At 38.5% G+C, this 15,400-nt stretch overlaps 1 protein-coding gene across 7 annotated transcripts in view; it reads left to right on the forward strand.

Moving 5' to 3' along the window:
* TNS3 (tensin 3) overlaps window positions 1-15,400 on the forward strand; it is a 209,453-nt gene that overhangs the window by 40,859 nt on the left and 153,194 nt on the right. The window contains exon 1 of one of the 7 annotated variants that reach the window (XM_014877299.2): window positions 12,576-12,590. The exons of the other annotated variants lie outside the window; for them this stretch is intronic. The gene's annotated coding sequence lies outside the window, so the exon portion shown is untranslated. Of the gene's footprint in view, window positions 1-12,575; window positions 12,591-15,400 lie in introns of those variants that run through there. 7 annotated transcript variants of the gene reach the window in all.

The following is a 15,400-nucleotide window of genomic DNA, read 5'->3' on the forward strand; positions in this document are numbered from 1 at the left end:
CTGTACATGCAGATTATCCCCTTCCTGCTTCAGTGCTTTAGTATGAAGTGCAATTGCTATAACCGAGAGACTGAGATGTGCTCAGGTCAGGCATTCCTGACTGTTTTATACCAACCACAAGCTAGTGGATTGCTCCATTAGAGGTTTCTTCCAGAGCTGGATGGTTTGTGACACCTAGCTTTAGCAGTGTTAGGTTCTGTACCTCATGATGAGCATCCTTGTTTTCTGCCTTTCGTGGAGCTAGTGAAAAGGGAGACATGATCTATGTTCCACAGCCTGGTGTGACTTTTCCCCTAATTGTAAATGAGTTAGTCATGGAAATGCAGCTTTTGTGCATGCAAACTTTTGATTAATGGGTGATAGTGACTTGTTACAGGATACTTTTCTAACAGTCCTGGAAATAGTATGAAGAATATCTTTGTGAGTACTGTCTACTTCTGGGAACATCTGACTTCGTAAAAATATGTGCTAGGTTTTGTTTATCTGGTGGATCTGAACTTTTCTGTAGGGTTTGCAATTGAAATGTAATTTTTAACAAATTGTTGATATTGTATGTTTGCCAGGTTATGGGTGATTTTGCCATTTAAAAGTTTATTATATATACATGAAGAAATATTAGCTGCCTGGATTTTGATAACAAACTTCCCTCTGGCTTTGATGAATGAGTTGTTACCTCATTATAGCTAATAAACACATAGAGTGTTGTAGTGGTCAAGAAATGAGAACCTGAGTCTATGGTTTAATTAATTGCTGTTGATTTTAGTATGTAATCAATTTAATCAGTGCTTGAAAGACCTCTGAAAACACTTCCTTTAAAAGCACAAAGTATTTTACTAAGTTAGAAATAAGTCCTTCCTGGGGCATGCTATCTTTTTTGCAATCGTCCAATTATTCTTGCAGTTATCAGCCACACTCAGTCTCTCAGACTATTTTTATTTTCAGTTGAGATCAATTGGATTTGGAAGATGAAAAGTCAAATACAACCTGTTACCGCAGATTCTGGGAAACCTGGCATTTCCAGTGGCAAATTCAATAGGGTAGGGTGTTTAACATCAAACTCTGGGGGAAAATCAATTGTACCACTGAGATTGTTATTAGCCTGTTTCCTAAAATTTCTCTCTCTTCTGTCTGGTCTAGCCCCAATACTGGATTTTTTTGATCCGTAAGGCTGTAAGCATCTTAAAAAACCCTGCTATTCTATTATAGCTGCTCTTGCTCTTTCAGTATGGTTTGTTGAAATAACAACTCTCAAATATCAGCAATATGCACATTTTAGAAGTGCATCTTCAATCCATAAGTAAAATATAGCCCATCAATATGGGCAAGTCTTACATACTTTCTTTATGACTGTGGAAAGAGATGACTGACAGTTCTGTAGTTGTTTTCAAAGGAGATGCATGTTTTCTGCTTTTTGTAAAGTTGCAGGTGTTCCCTTTCAGCAAGTGTTCAGCAGTGGCCTTGCTGCAGTTGATTCCAGCTGTTCTGTGTTATTTTGAGAGCTTTTTGTGTTTTGCAGTATTTTATGGATGCTAATATTCTTTTATTTGTTTAATTTCTTTCTGCCTTATATACTGTGGTTACATAAAATACTTTGGTGCTGTCCTGCTGCTGCTTTGCCTGCCCGCCTTCCAAAAGTATATTTAAATGTGTAAGCTTGATTCTTATGTTAACATTTGTCTGTCTGTATTAAATTACATATGTGTTTCAAGACACTTAGTGATGGGGCAGAGGAGGAAATAGATTTAGCTCTGGATTGATACTTTTTATATTCTTCCACGGAGTTCTTGCCTTTTGCAGCTTAAAAATTCTTCATTTTCAGTCTAATATTCGTTTTTACTTCTGTGCTGCTTCCTGGAATGTGCTTAATTTGTGATATTTTCTCCTTCCTTCCCCCACCCCCAGCTTTGGTAAGCACTGGACTTTTCTCCAAGGAGTAGCTTTGCTGAAGCACAATAGCTTTATTGTTAACATTGATAAAGTGCATCATGGGATTTATAGTTCCATCTAGGAAATGAACCTCTAGAGAAGTTATGCCAGAAGCCAGTTAAAACTCCATTCCCCAGGAAGTGCAAAAGTATCATGTCAAAATCTTTTAGCTTTTTCTGAGGGTGTTCTTTTGTTTAATACCTGCTCTTTCTACTGTGCAAAGGTATTTTGAAGAAAAAAATTCAGTTTTAACTTTCTAATTCTATGTCACTGAAACACTTTGACTGTTCCCCGTGTGTATACATGCTGTTACTCTATTTTATTTTGAAATGCAGATGCTCATTCTGCCCTGAAAAGAGAATAGCTGTTCTCTTTGTATGTTAGGGTCATAAAGTGTGTCAACAAACTGACCTTTCCTGAAAGCTGGAGACTAGTTAATGAGGCACTCCAGTTTTCATTATGGCCTGCAGGAGATGGTATACCACTTACCGAGAAAGAGGATTTGGGGACTAATTGGGAAACAGTGGCTGTGTTCAGCTGTGATGTTTTGAATGTGCAAATACAGAACAGTACTTCTGCAGAAAACCAGGACCAAAACATTGATTCTCAGTCTAGGTTAAGACAATAGATTCAAAATGGTCAGTGATCATGTGGTGCAGGATTACACGTTGCTAGAAGGAACTGATAAATAATTAGAAAAATCTTTGAGAATTCTTTTCTAATGGCTTGTGCTCATTTGTAAAGAAGGCAGCCCCTAGTTCTCAATGAATTAACACCTCATATGAAGATCCAGTTGTCCTGGTTAGTGCCTTTATCTGTGCGCTTTTAAGTGAGACTATGTCCCCTGCAGGTATGACATTTTATGAAAACAGTTACTCTCCTTAATGCAGAAAACGTGGTTAGACTGAGCTGGACTGAAATGTGAGTAAAGTTGTGTTGGCTTTGCATGGCCTGTTTTTTTTGGGGGGAGGGGGGAATGTCACAGAGGTGGCTCCTTTGAGAAGCTGCTGGAAGCTTCCACCATGTCCAGCAGAACCAATCCCTGATGGCTCTGAAGATGGACATGCTGCTGGCCAAAGCTGGGCCTGTTAGAAATGATGGTAAGGCCTCTGTGATAACATATTTAAGAAAAAAAAATCAAAACAAAGTGAGGGCACTGTTTTTCTATTCAGAGAGGAGGAGGAGGTGAGAACATGTGAGGGAAACACCATGGAGACACCAAGGTCAGTGCAGAAGGAGGGGCAGGAGGTGCTCCAGGTGCCAGAGCTGAGATTCCTCTGCAGGCTGTGGTGAGACCATGGTGAAGCAGCTGTGCCCCTGCAGCCCATGGGATCCACGGGGGATGCAGAGATCCACCCACAGCCCATGGGATCCACGGGGGATGCAGAGATCCACCCACAGCCCGCGGGGAGGTGCCCATGCTGGAGCAGGTGGATGCCTGGAGGAGGCTGTGATCCAGTGGGAGACCCGGTGGAGAGAGGGGTCCCTGCTTCCAGGCTGGAGCAGCCTGTCCTTGGAGGACTGCACCCCATGGAAGAGTGACCCACTCTGCAGCAGTTTTGGGAGGACTGCTGCCTGTGAGAGGGACTCCTATTGCAGTGGTTTTGGGAGGACTGCTGCTTGTGAGATTGTAGCCATGCTGGAAGAGTTCACAGAGAACTGTCTCCACTGGGAAGGGACCCCGTGGTCTAACAGGGGAAGGACTCCTCTCCCTGAGCAGTGGAAGAAAATCTTGTGTGATGAACTGATCAAAATCCCTACCCTCCCTGTCTCCATGTGCTATGTGGGAAGGAGGGAGGCATTGAGGGGGAAAAAAAGTGTTTTTAAGGGCTTATTTTTCTTCTCATTATCCTCCTCTGATTTTGTTAGTAGTAAATTTATTTTGTATGTCTAAGTTGAGCCTGTTTTGCCCTTGGAGTGTCTTTTCCCTGTCCTTATCTCTGCTCATGAATGCCTTGTTATTTTTTTTCCTCTCCTCTGCCCATCTGTAGCAGGAGAGGGTGAATGAGCAGCTTTTATGGGTGCCTGGCGTTTCGCCAGTGTCAAACCACGATAGTATTCTGGGTAATCATTCAAATTTCAAAGATTTTGACTTTTTGCTCTGGGAGGGACTGGAGGGATATATATGTGTGGATGGGAGGTGGTGAACATTCCTGAAGGGGATTAATTTTGAGGTGACTTAGACGCTTTGATCCTTTCCATCTGCAGGTTGGCTTGTTTTAGCTTGCTAATATAGGGATAGCAAATTCTCGCCTTCCTTTTATGTTTGGAAAAATGCTTATAGCCCACACATGACTCTGTAATTGGGGAGAGATTGTTCATTCTTGCCTGCAGGAAGACATTTCTCTGTCTGCTGACACGGAGCTCCAGACTAGATAGAGGGAATGTGAGAAGAATGTAGATGGGAAGCAGGACTGCACAATTCCAAAGCTACAACTCTTGAAGAAATTGTCACTAATTGTCCAGAGCAACATCGTGTATTCTGCAGGAGGAGGGAAGTCAAATTGCTCAGTAGCACTCCAAGCCTCCTATGTGTATCTGTGTATAATGTTGTGGTTGTCTGTAGTACTTGGTTACTGTGTAGAAACTTTAGTGGGTTTAGGAAAATTTTATTTATTGACAGTCCACAATAATTCATTGTCATGAACATGTTTTTCTTGTTTATTTCAACCTCAGACCTCTTAAATGTGGCTAGAAGAGATCATATACATTTAAGTGACCTGAAAATAGACAAGGGGCTGGTGATAACAAATTTTATGCTCTGCTTCTCAGCCAAACATCTTAAAGATTGTTAAGCTTGTTCTCTGTTGAACTTGTATTGCCCTGCCTCCTCTCAAGTTGCTCTTTTAAGTTAATATCTTCCAAAATAATGAGGATTTTCTTTGCATTGTATTTTCTCAGAATTCTGCTTGGGTGCTTATCCTGCAGGTAAAATAGCACTTGTTGGGTTACAGAGTGATTTAATCCCCTACCTCTTCTCCACCCCAGAAGACATTTTGAAAAGTTTTGTAGGTGCACATGTGTCATTTGGAACTTTTCGTTTCTCTGAGGGGATTTATTTCTTATTAAGATGGAAACTAGTAGCACATAAGTCAGGATCCTGGCATAAGCTTATAGGTTTTTTTTTTTTTGGTGGGATTTCCCCCAGTGTTGCTTCTACATCTAAAGATTTTAGGAGTTTGCTTTGGATTGGGATCACTCTTTGATCATTTTAAGATCTCACAGAATTTTGTTCAGAAATTTGTTTGACAAAGGCTGTGTTCTAGGGTGAATAAATGTAGTCTATCCAGCTTTGATTAGATGACTTACCTTGATGCTTTTGTAGTTTGTGGCTCATTCTAGGTGCATTGGGGTCCTAAGGAAAGAATATTATGCAGTCTTCTCACCCATCTCACAGAGGTCTTTTTAAAAGAAACCTGGGCAGTTGAAATCTCCTGAACTCAGAGTGACTGTCACCTGCTGGTAGCTGGGCCTCTGCTAACAGGGATTGTGTATTTGAGGTTAAATTTGAGTAAACTGAATAAAGTATGGGGTGGTTTTTTGGGGTTTGAGAGATCTTGGGTGATATCGTAGTGTTAAAAAAAAATTAAAAGAATTGGCAATTCTGCGATCTGCTACCATTTTTCAGGAGCAGTAAGTGGTTTCTAGTAATTGAATTGCTTTCTTAACAAATGTGTCTTTAAGAAAAGCTGATGACTAAAGCAAGTTGAGTGAGTCAAAGAAAATGAACTGTGCAATACCTGTAAATCTTTTTTTTATTAGATATTGGCACTTATTATATGAGGACCTTTGGGAGACCTTGGAGGATTGTTTGTTTGTTGCTGTCTCTGTGGAAGTATTTGCTTCTAGATTTAGATAGGTCAGTCAGTGGTGAAGAGGAAGTCTTAGCACAGACCATGATGTAAGTAAGCATTGCAGCAGATTATTATATATAAACTTAGGCTGACTGGAATGCTTGGAAATGATGGCATGAATTGGACAACTCTAAGTCTAAATTCCAGGTAATTTGATTCTGCTAGAAGTTTTCACTGAGATGACCTTGTAGGATCACCTTGCTTTCCTGAGACTGAGCTCACTGGACCACTGAGTTACATGAATGAAATCTTAATCTCAGTTCAGACAGCCTGGTGTTTGGAGGTTACTTCACATAAACCAAGTCTGTAGGGGGTTCTCTCCTTTCCACAAAGCACATTCAGTCACAGAGAGACAGTTAAACACAGCCATCCTTCCAGAGTCAGTGTAATAGAAAGATAATAAATTTTCTGCAAAGTGTTACTATGACAAGACATATCATTTAGTCTGAAGACATCTGCCTGTACTTGCAGGACCTGCAAGCAGTAAGAGCAAAAGGGGCATCCTGTGGTGCAGGAGTTATACAATTAATAGGTTGTGTATACGTGAATGTTGTGCATGGAAAAGATTATTTTGTCATGGTTGAGCAAATAGACTACCGTAGTTCAGGTTGCTAAATTGCAGAATTTGGTTTGGCTTCATTTTAAAGAATTTTATCACTTATTTTAAGAAAAATACTTCATCCTTTATTTGCTTGCAAAATGGTATTTCCTTGTTTAAAAAACACCTGCACTAGTATTGATGTTTTACTACTTGTTCTTTCAGCAGTAAATTTTGATTCCCAGAGTTCAAGTTGCTATCATATATAAACACAATATGCTTGTGACTGTATGGAGACGTTGTGGGGATAGGCTGGAGTCTCGGGTGCAGATGGTGAACTGTAGTGTGTTAGGTTGTTCAAGGTGATAAAAGAATAACTGGAAAGCAAAAAGGTGGACAATTAATTGCAGGTGGGGGTAGGTGACAGTTGCAGCCAGTGTAATAACAGGCTATGAATTGAACTTAAGCTGAACTGAAAACTGATTTGAGCAGCTGTCTGGCATTTTGCTTTCCTTTACGTGTTTCCCCCTGTGCCGTCACCCCTCCTTCTGCCCCCTGTAAAAAAATTCAGACCTAGTGGGATCTGATCCTGGCTTCATCTCTGGTAATAGTATTGGGAAGCTTTTTCAGATGTTTTGGTAAACATTTTTATTTATCACTTAAATGCTTTTTTGATTTACAGAGGAGAAATTGATATACTTAGAGCATACCTATGTGGCTGTGTAGGGGTTAAGTGCTATTTAAAAATTGTTACGGTGAGGGGAAAAAGGTTTCTAATTCTAGTGAAGTATTTTTGGAATTTGCCCTGTCAGTTAGTAATATTTCACTAATTAAAGCAACCCTTTATTGAAAACAGACTCACAACAGTTCATCTGGAGAACTGGCTTGTGGGCAAACTGAGGTATGTTCATTCATCAGTGATTCAACATATTTTATATGCTGATGTTTCTGAAGTAATGCTTTTAACTTGGAAGAAGGTAATCACATCTGTGCATTCCTTGTGGTTTCTCTACTGCTGAGGGTTGCAACTTATAAAAAATTTTACTGCCTTTCAATCTTGTGTGTAGTGAAAATTAACAATCAAAACAAGCATATAGTCACTAGGCTCTCTTTGGCTGTTAGTATCAGGTTTGTTTGACAACATTAAGGCATTATAAATCTTTGCTGAAAGAACATTATGAAGAGGCAGTTCTCTCTTTTCCTCTTTCTCTTATATATACTCTTGCTTGGGAGAAACATACTGACTAGTTTGCTCTATATGCTTACATGTATTGGTAAAAAAGTGAGTTCTTGTTTGGAAATTCTACTTTTGCTGTAAAGGAAAGGACAGGACAGGGCCTGTGTTGATGTACAGTGACAGCTGAAAAATTTTACAAGTTTTCCTGCCCTAAACTGCATTATACAAAGAAAGTCACATAATTCTAAAAGGTCAACATACAAATCTTGAATACCTAACAGTACACTTGCAGGTGGTGTTTTCCCAATACTGCAGAAACACTACTTGCTCTTAGTTGCTTGATTGTGTCAAATGGCTTACTGCTTGCTAAGAAGTCTACTTTGCCAGATAAATATATTTTGAAAGAGTAAAACCTCTAACCATCTGGCTTTTTGGGTGAAATTTGTTGAGTGATGAAGACCTGCTAATACTTTTGGCTGGATTGATACTTGCTACCTTTTTTTGAGAGATGACGTCTTCTTCATTAATAGATTAATAGATGGTAGCAGACACACAGGTTTTGATAAAACAATATTTGTGCCTTCTCTTCACAACATTTATAAAAATAGCAACCTGCAGACCTGCCTTGTCAACAGACCTGCAAACTTGTCCAGACAATAAAGATGCTTCAGAAGTTTTAGTGAATTTCAACAGCAATATTGATACACAACATGATATGCTCTGTAATAATGAAAATGTTAGTGGAATAATTGGATGTCAAAACTAACTAAGCCTTTTAAATGAGTATTCTGTGGTCTCGCATTTTTTTTGTTACAAATTTCCATGAAATTTCAGATTTTGGCAAGTGTGTAATGGAATTATTGCTTTTGTAAATTGCTGTGATCTAGAAAATTATTTGAAGAATCTATTATAGAAGTGCATTCTGTTTTTGTTTTTTTTTTCCTGTGGGGCAGAAGGAGTAGTAACTGCTCTGATAATGAATTAAACCCTCTAAAAGTGAAGAAAAGAAATCTAACCTATTGATAGAAGGAAGAAGTTGGTGCTTCAAGTGTATTCTTTGGGCTTTTGAAAAAGATAATGAAAATCAAGCATGTGTTGTTTTGTTGAGCTTTTTCTTTACTTGCTGTGATAAGAGATGCTGATTGTAGTGTCAGAGAAATATCTAGGATAGCTATTTAGAAATTTAAAGTGCATGGGTCTTTTTAGCGGAAAGAAAAGAGCAGGTCAGTTGAGTTAAGCAACAGTTGCATTTTATGTAATTGTTTTTCTTGATGTAATAGTTTAGCTATTTGTCCTTGGGTGAGTGTCCAAGTTAATCAGCTACAGAGCAGGCACTGTATAATAACTCCATAAATGTCTGTTGTGTTTGATTTTCATTTTCACAAGAGCTTTAGGTCTTGTAGCTGAATGTGATCCTTGTACTTACGCCATTTTACATTATTCTGGTTCATTCATACAGCAGAGAAGAGGAATTAAAGTTCCAAGCCTCAGGCCAGTAGCAACAAATCTTTTCCTGGCTGGATGAGAACATAGAGTGGTACCAGTTGGTTGCAGCCTGCACTAGTCAGTGACCTGAATTTATGAAATTTGTCAAGATGGCTATTTTCTTGTACTCTTGTTAGAGGTAAACATTTGAATGGGAATAGGTAACTGAAAAGGCAGAGATCATTTGGATAGCCAGGCAAGGGTGTTATCCTATCTCCAGCTTGTGACTGAAGTGACTGTGAAAATGGTTATTAATAAGGTGGGATTAAGGTTAACTTACTTAAAATACTTTTATGTATAAAAATCTGAGGTTCAGCAGAAGTAGGTATAATATATACATTCTTTTACCATAGAAAGTATGCTTTGCTGCTAAATTTTTCTTACGTTTGCTCTCTCAAATAGAGGTAAGGTCAACCTGACATGGCAAGTGCTTTCCCTTTCTGTATGGCAGAGTGTGAGTGCATCTTGTGCTCGGCATGTCTCCCAAAGCTAGAACAGTACTTTCCACAGTACTGATAGGTACCAGAGTGTAAAGGATGGTTAGAGTGGGAAGCAATGTGAGGACTGGAAGAGGAGCCTTATTTTGCTGTTTGTCACAGTGAGCAATATGTCTGTTGCCATCAGGCAAATGTTGATTCCTCCTTAGCTTTTTTAAAAATAGTTGCTCATCATGAAAATATTGTTGTAATATGAATGATAGTTTTAACCAGGAAGTTTTGACACTATTGCTTGCTGTTGTTTGTTTGTTTGGGTTTTTTTTGTGTCATTCATGTTCTTCAGTAAAAATACAAGCCTATCTAGTACCTGCACTATCTCAGTTTCTTCTGATTGGTTTAGGTGGTGAGTGTGGGTTCTGTATGTTATCTGTGTGGTTAGTAGCAATAAGGGAATATGATCAAAGCTTTGATCCAGTATACTGCTTTGACATGAAACACTTGTGTTCAGTGGTACCACCAATCTTATAATATTAAAAATAAAAAAGAATTAGAAGGTATGCAAAATTTACAATTGTGAGTAGAGTGTTTTTCATCAGCTTGTGTTTTCAAAGACCACACAGGAGCGCCAGGATAAATGCAAAATAAATGACTAACCACAAGTTGTCTACTCTCCAATGAAAGTAATGAATTTGCATCCTGGAGCAGGATTATTGAGTAAATATTTCTGATTTTTGGAGTGGCACTTACTCTATAAAATTTTTTGTAATACTAGTTAGATTCTATTTCCTGAAAATGGTTGACTATAACTTCATGGAAAAAAATTGTTAAAGCTTCAGTAAAAGAGTGTGGAAGAAGTGAAACTAGATACTATAAAAGAAATTAAGCCTTACCCAGAAGTGCACAATGGAGACTTTAATTTTCCGCAGGAGGTTCTCTCCTGCTTCCTAAATTACTGAATACAAAATTTTGTAAGCCAAAAATTTTGAGTCCTTAGTTTTTAATGAAAAGCAAAAACCATTTCTATTTTAAGTTGTTACATAAAATATGTTGGTTTAGATTACTGTTTGGAATAGTCTTAACTACATTAAGTAAGATAAATTTATAAAAGAGGAAATAGATAAGGACATAATTCCAGGCATACACACAGGGTGTTGTTTTCAATATGAGTTTACTATCATTTGTGCAGATGATAATCTGTATGTGATTGCTTGTTTAACTAGAGCTGTTTACACACTGAAAAGGAGCATTTGGAATACCATTACTTCTGACCTAGAGGAATAAATTGAAGTACCTGCTTTGATGTGGAGAGCATAGGTGTTGAGTGAAGATGTTTTGGCCACAGATGCTGGTCTGCACTCTGTTCCTTGCTTAGTGTAACTCCAACCTTTCAAAGTATAGCAACCAGGTAGACTTCATGCAGTCCTTAATACTGTCTTTGTCAGTAGGTCCTCTGAGCCATGCTCATATAGGCTGGGTTAAAATAAAGTAGGTAAATAAGGGTAAGTGTGGGGAGAGGAGGAAACCAAACTAAGATTGCCGTTTCTTCATTGTGCTGAATTCCTTTAATGAGATCTTGCAGACTTGGAAAGGTTATTACCTTCTGCTTTTGAAGATGTAATAACCTGACTGATGACCTCCCTGATAAATGCATTTCAGTGTTTATGCTTCCTTAGTACAGCAGCTGCTGAATGCACATATATATGCAGCGTGCTACTGTCAGCTTCCTTACCTCTGTGTACTTCTGGATGCTGATTTTTTTCTGGAGGATAGTGGGTAGAAAAGACATCTGAGAGATATCACTTTTGTGCTGCACACATCACCTGCTTGAAGTGCTAAATTGAAAATGTATTAGTGTAGCACGCTTGCCTCAAGCAGGATTGTCAGGGTAGGAGAGAAAACTCAAGCTGTGAGCCTAAATTAAATGGGTAAAAATATTAGTATCAGTAATATTTCTTCTGCTTTTTAGTAACTGATTTAGTAATATACATCTTCATTCTTCTCAGCTATATTCTGACACATAGCTGCTTCTGTCTGCCCTTTTTCTAGTGCAGGTCTGACCTCTTCTTTTGCTTTCTCTCCTTTCTTCCTTTCTTTGCAGAGTTTGGTAAAGTTACTGTTTTTTCCGTATTAGATTGTTCCTAGTTGTTTCCTTGGTAGATTTCCTGGGTGGGTTTTTTTTTTTTGATTTTTTTTTTTTTTTTTTTTTGTTGTTGTTGTTGTTGTTGTTTTTTTTTTTTTTTTTTGTGTGTGATTTTCAAATTATTGTTTTGTTTGTTTTTAATACCTTGTTCTTACCACATCAGAAATTTCTACAAGAGAACTCTTGGTAGCTCTTTGGTATTTGGTCTTGTATCTGCATTATGTCACAAGAGGGTTAGGTTGCAGTCCTTTGTTTCTGGACACAGGCTTATTAGGGACTGTCAAGATAGAGGAAACATGCATGTTAACTCAATGTGTTTGTGTACTCACAAGAATTAATCTGCAGTGGGAAAAGGTTTGACTGGAGGTTCTGTGTGTAAGATGATTTAAAAAAAATCATTAACTGGCAGCATTTTGAGGATAGATACCTGATGTATCTGAATTTTAACTTTTCTTATGCTCTTCATTTTTTTTTCTGTGAACAGAATAAACCAAGAATCTTCAGATATAGCCTTTTTCCCCCTGCTGTTTAAATACATGAATTCTTGTCTTCAGCTGTCTAACTCTGACTGTGTGGGAGTTCCAGTCATTATGTAATAAAAGCAGTGGTATAGTCTCAGAGAAGACAAGGTCAGTTCATTTAACAAAGAAGAAAAATAGTCATTGACAAACACTGAACTTTCATGAAAAGCAAAGGACAGTACTTCGCTGCTTTCCGACATTTCCTTTCTATTGTGTTTTCCCATACAGAACAAAGTGTTGGTTTGCCAATGAGATGAGGATAAAATAGACAAGTTTTTCAATGTCTGGAGTAATGACTGTCTTAATGGACTGTCCATTGGTCTTCTAATTGCTATTCCACTTACACAGGTGCATGAGCGGTGAAGAAATGGAAGTGTTGAAACAAAAATGCGAAGAAGTGATAAAAAGAAAAGATGTGAGATCTGCTGCTATTTTATGTGAGAGGAGTGAACCTCAGGCTTCCCTGTGTGTTCCTGTTGGGAGGAGAGGGAGTGAACCACTGCTCTGTACAGGTGACTGATTCCCAGGCTGGAGAAAGGCAAGAAGGTTGTGTCTCTCCAGCAGGCGTGTTGCTCTGCCTCCATTCTGCTGGAAGGAGTGTTGCACTGCTTAATGGGCATGCATTCAGATAACCGTGGGTGCTGTTTCTCTTCAGCAGGTGTTACCCACCTCTGTGCAGATGTGGACTTGTTATTTTCTGGGCTGAAATCTTAGATCATAAGGGGAAGTATATTTTGGAAAGTTGCAACATGATGAAGTTTCTATTTGTTGTTTAAAGTTGGAGATGGTCAACTTCAAAGTTTAAAAAGGGAAAAGAAATTTATCTAATTATCAGTCTTTTCCAAACACTTTATTCTCTTATATTACCTTTGCATCTTGCAGAAATAATTTTTTCAAAGAAAGCTGGTAGTGCTTTGTCTCAAGAATTTAAAACTTTGAGAAGAGCATATGCAATTGATGAAGGACCTAGATGGTCTAGATGAAGGACCTCCTCTGAGGTGAGCTGTCTACAAAGGACAAATGTGCTTGAAAGAACAGGACATGAGACATCGATCCTCTCTCTTATTAGGGAGCAGTGAAGTTGCTGTTGTGTTCAGTCATGGCTCTCTCTGGACAGGTCACTTGGTAGAGGGGCTAAGGCTCTGGACCAGCATTCTAGAACCCAATGCAAGACAAGGTTTGTTCTGCTACTTCTCTATTGCACCTTGCACTGCCTTGTGTCTGTCTGGCTTTCAACTTGTTAGTTCAGAGCTGTAATTGATAGAGCTGATGTGAAAAGCTTTGTGTGTGAGGGCCAATACAATTTTCTTTTCAGCTACCAAAGTTGTTTTTTTATTATTCTGGCAGCAGGAATTGAATTGGAAGCAGCCATGTCTGGAGATGTAGATTTAGAGTACTAGACTGTATGAATACTGTGGGGCAAATCTATCCTTTTGGATTGTTAACTTGAAACTTTGAGGTATGTTTCAGATCCCAGCTTGTATAAAAGCATATGGTAGGGTGATGAAAATGGTCAGGGGGATGGAACAGTTGCTTTTTGGGAAGGGACTGAAAAGATGGGGACTCTTCCCTTTGGTTTTTCAAAAACATAAAGATGCTGGGTAGGTTAACATACAGAGCTAGTTCTGCAGTTCCACAATGCAGAAACTAGTAAGCGTCAGACATGATGAGAGTTTACTTTAAAATAAACAAATTAAGATACTTGAAACAATGGAGAATATGACTTTTTGGAGCATTCTGCTGCAGAATATTGTGGGGCAGACAGTACCAGCATGTTCAAAGGAAGAGTTTGACAGAACTAGTGGGAAATGGGTCCATTAGCACCAACTGGGAGGATGGGTGTGTGATGGACCTTCTAGCATGTATGTACATGCAGAAGCATGAAGGGAGTGGGACACAGAAGGGATGAGGCTGGCTTGTTCTGCTTGAATAGTGTCTCTCTGAAACTACAGTGAAGTGCTTGTGTGAAGGAAGTGGATGTTGTGCTAACCCAGTAAGGCAAAGCTTATATTTCAAGCCATGTTTTTTACAGTTGGCTGTTGAAACACTGAATAAACATTTAACGTTGGTGCTTTTCGTTTCTGACCTTTTTCTTTAAATCTGTATGGCTTGAAGGTCATTTGAACAGAAACTTGCTTTTCAGGGGCTTTTTTTGATTTTTTGGTTTGTTTGTTTTTTGAAAAGTATATAGGTTTGAAACCCTGGTGCCTGGCAGAATTTCTCATTAAAATAATGAAGACTTGGATTTCTTTACTACAAAGGCCTCTGCTGCTTAAAATTGTAGCACCAAATATTTTCAACAAGCTGGGAAAAAACTATTTTCTGTCATTTTATGTTACTTTTTTGGGCCCTTATGCTTGTAGAGTAAGGCAGTTCTGTACTACTAAATTACATGATTTTTTTCTTTTTGACATGAAATTTACTCAACTGGTTTGGTGAGACATTTTTTTCCTCACAAACTTCTCCATGTGCTCTCACTTGAATCATAAGTCAGGAGCAGACTCCACTTGGACACAATGTTGGTTCATGTTGTATAATCTTAAATCATAGCTGTCTTCTCCAGCTTGGTCTTCATGTTTATCTTTCTGTGAAATGCCTTGATGAATGATGAGGAAATAGACTGTCTATAACAAATACTCCATTGTCTTTGAAATTTCTCTGAAGTTATTTGGTAATAGCATTAGTAGTATAACTAGCTATTTGTGTGCATTTTAGGATGTGTGTGTAAAAAAGAAAAAGGTATCTATTTTACATACATATATGCAGCCAGAAACAGCCAGAAATGCCTTATTTCAGCCAGTGTAAAAATACTTCGGTGTTCTAATTATTTTGCCCCCCCATCCCATATTCTTGTCACGTAGCAGAGGTTCTGCAATATTTATATATTCACTTGTGGTACTTGTGGATGTACATAAATGTGCGTGATAGGTTTAGTTCGTGTCATTTGGCTAAAATACAGTACTACTTTTGAAGGAATAATACATTTCCTAAGAGATTCTCATATCTGAAACCTGCAGGGGATCTCATATGCTGTGCTGTTTGCTATTTCTGGGAAGTTCTTCGTTGTATGTTCTTATTACCCTTGTGTGAGACTTTTGACATAATCACTTTTTATAGTCACCAAGAAGTGTGGTCAGCCCTGTTTTAAAAGCCAGGTTTGGAGGGGAGATGGATAATATATTACTTGGTCTGTATGCATAGCAGGCATTCTTAAATATTTTTTTGGGAATTAAACCTGCAGCAAATGTGGAGTACCGGTTCAGGAGGAGGAAATTTAAAAAACGCTCTTTTACTGTGTGGAGAGTAGAGAAACTCAAAACTT

Source organism: Sturnus vulgaris, chromosome 1, assembly GCF_052056855.1.
Source record: "Sturnus vulgaris isolate bStuVul1 chromosome 1, bStuVul1.hap1, whole genome shotgun sequence".
Lineage (NCBI taxonomy): Eukaryota > Metazoa > Chordata > Aves > Passeriformes > Sturnidae > Sturnus > Sturnus vulgaris.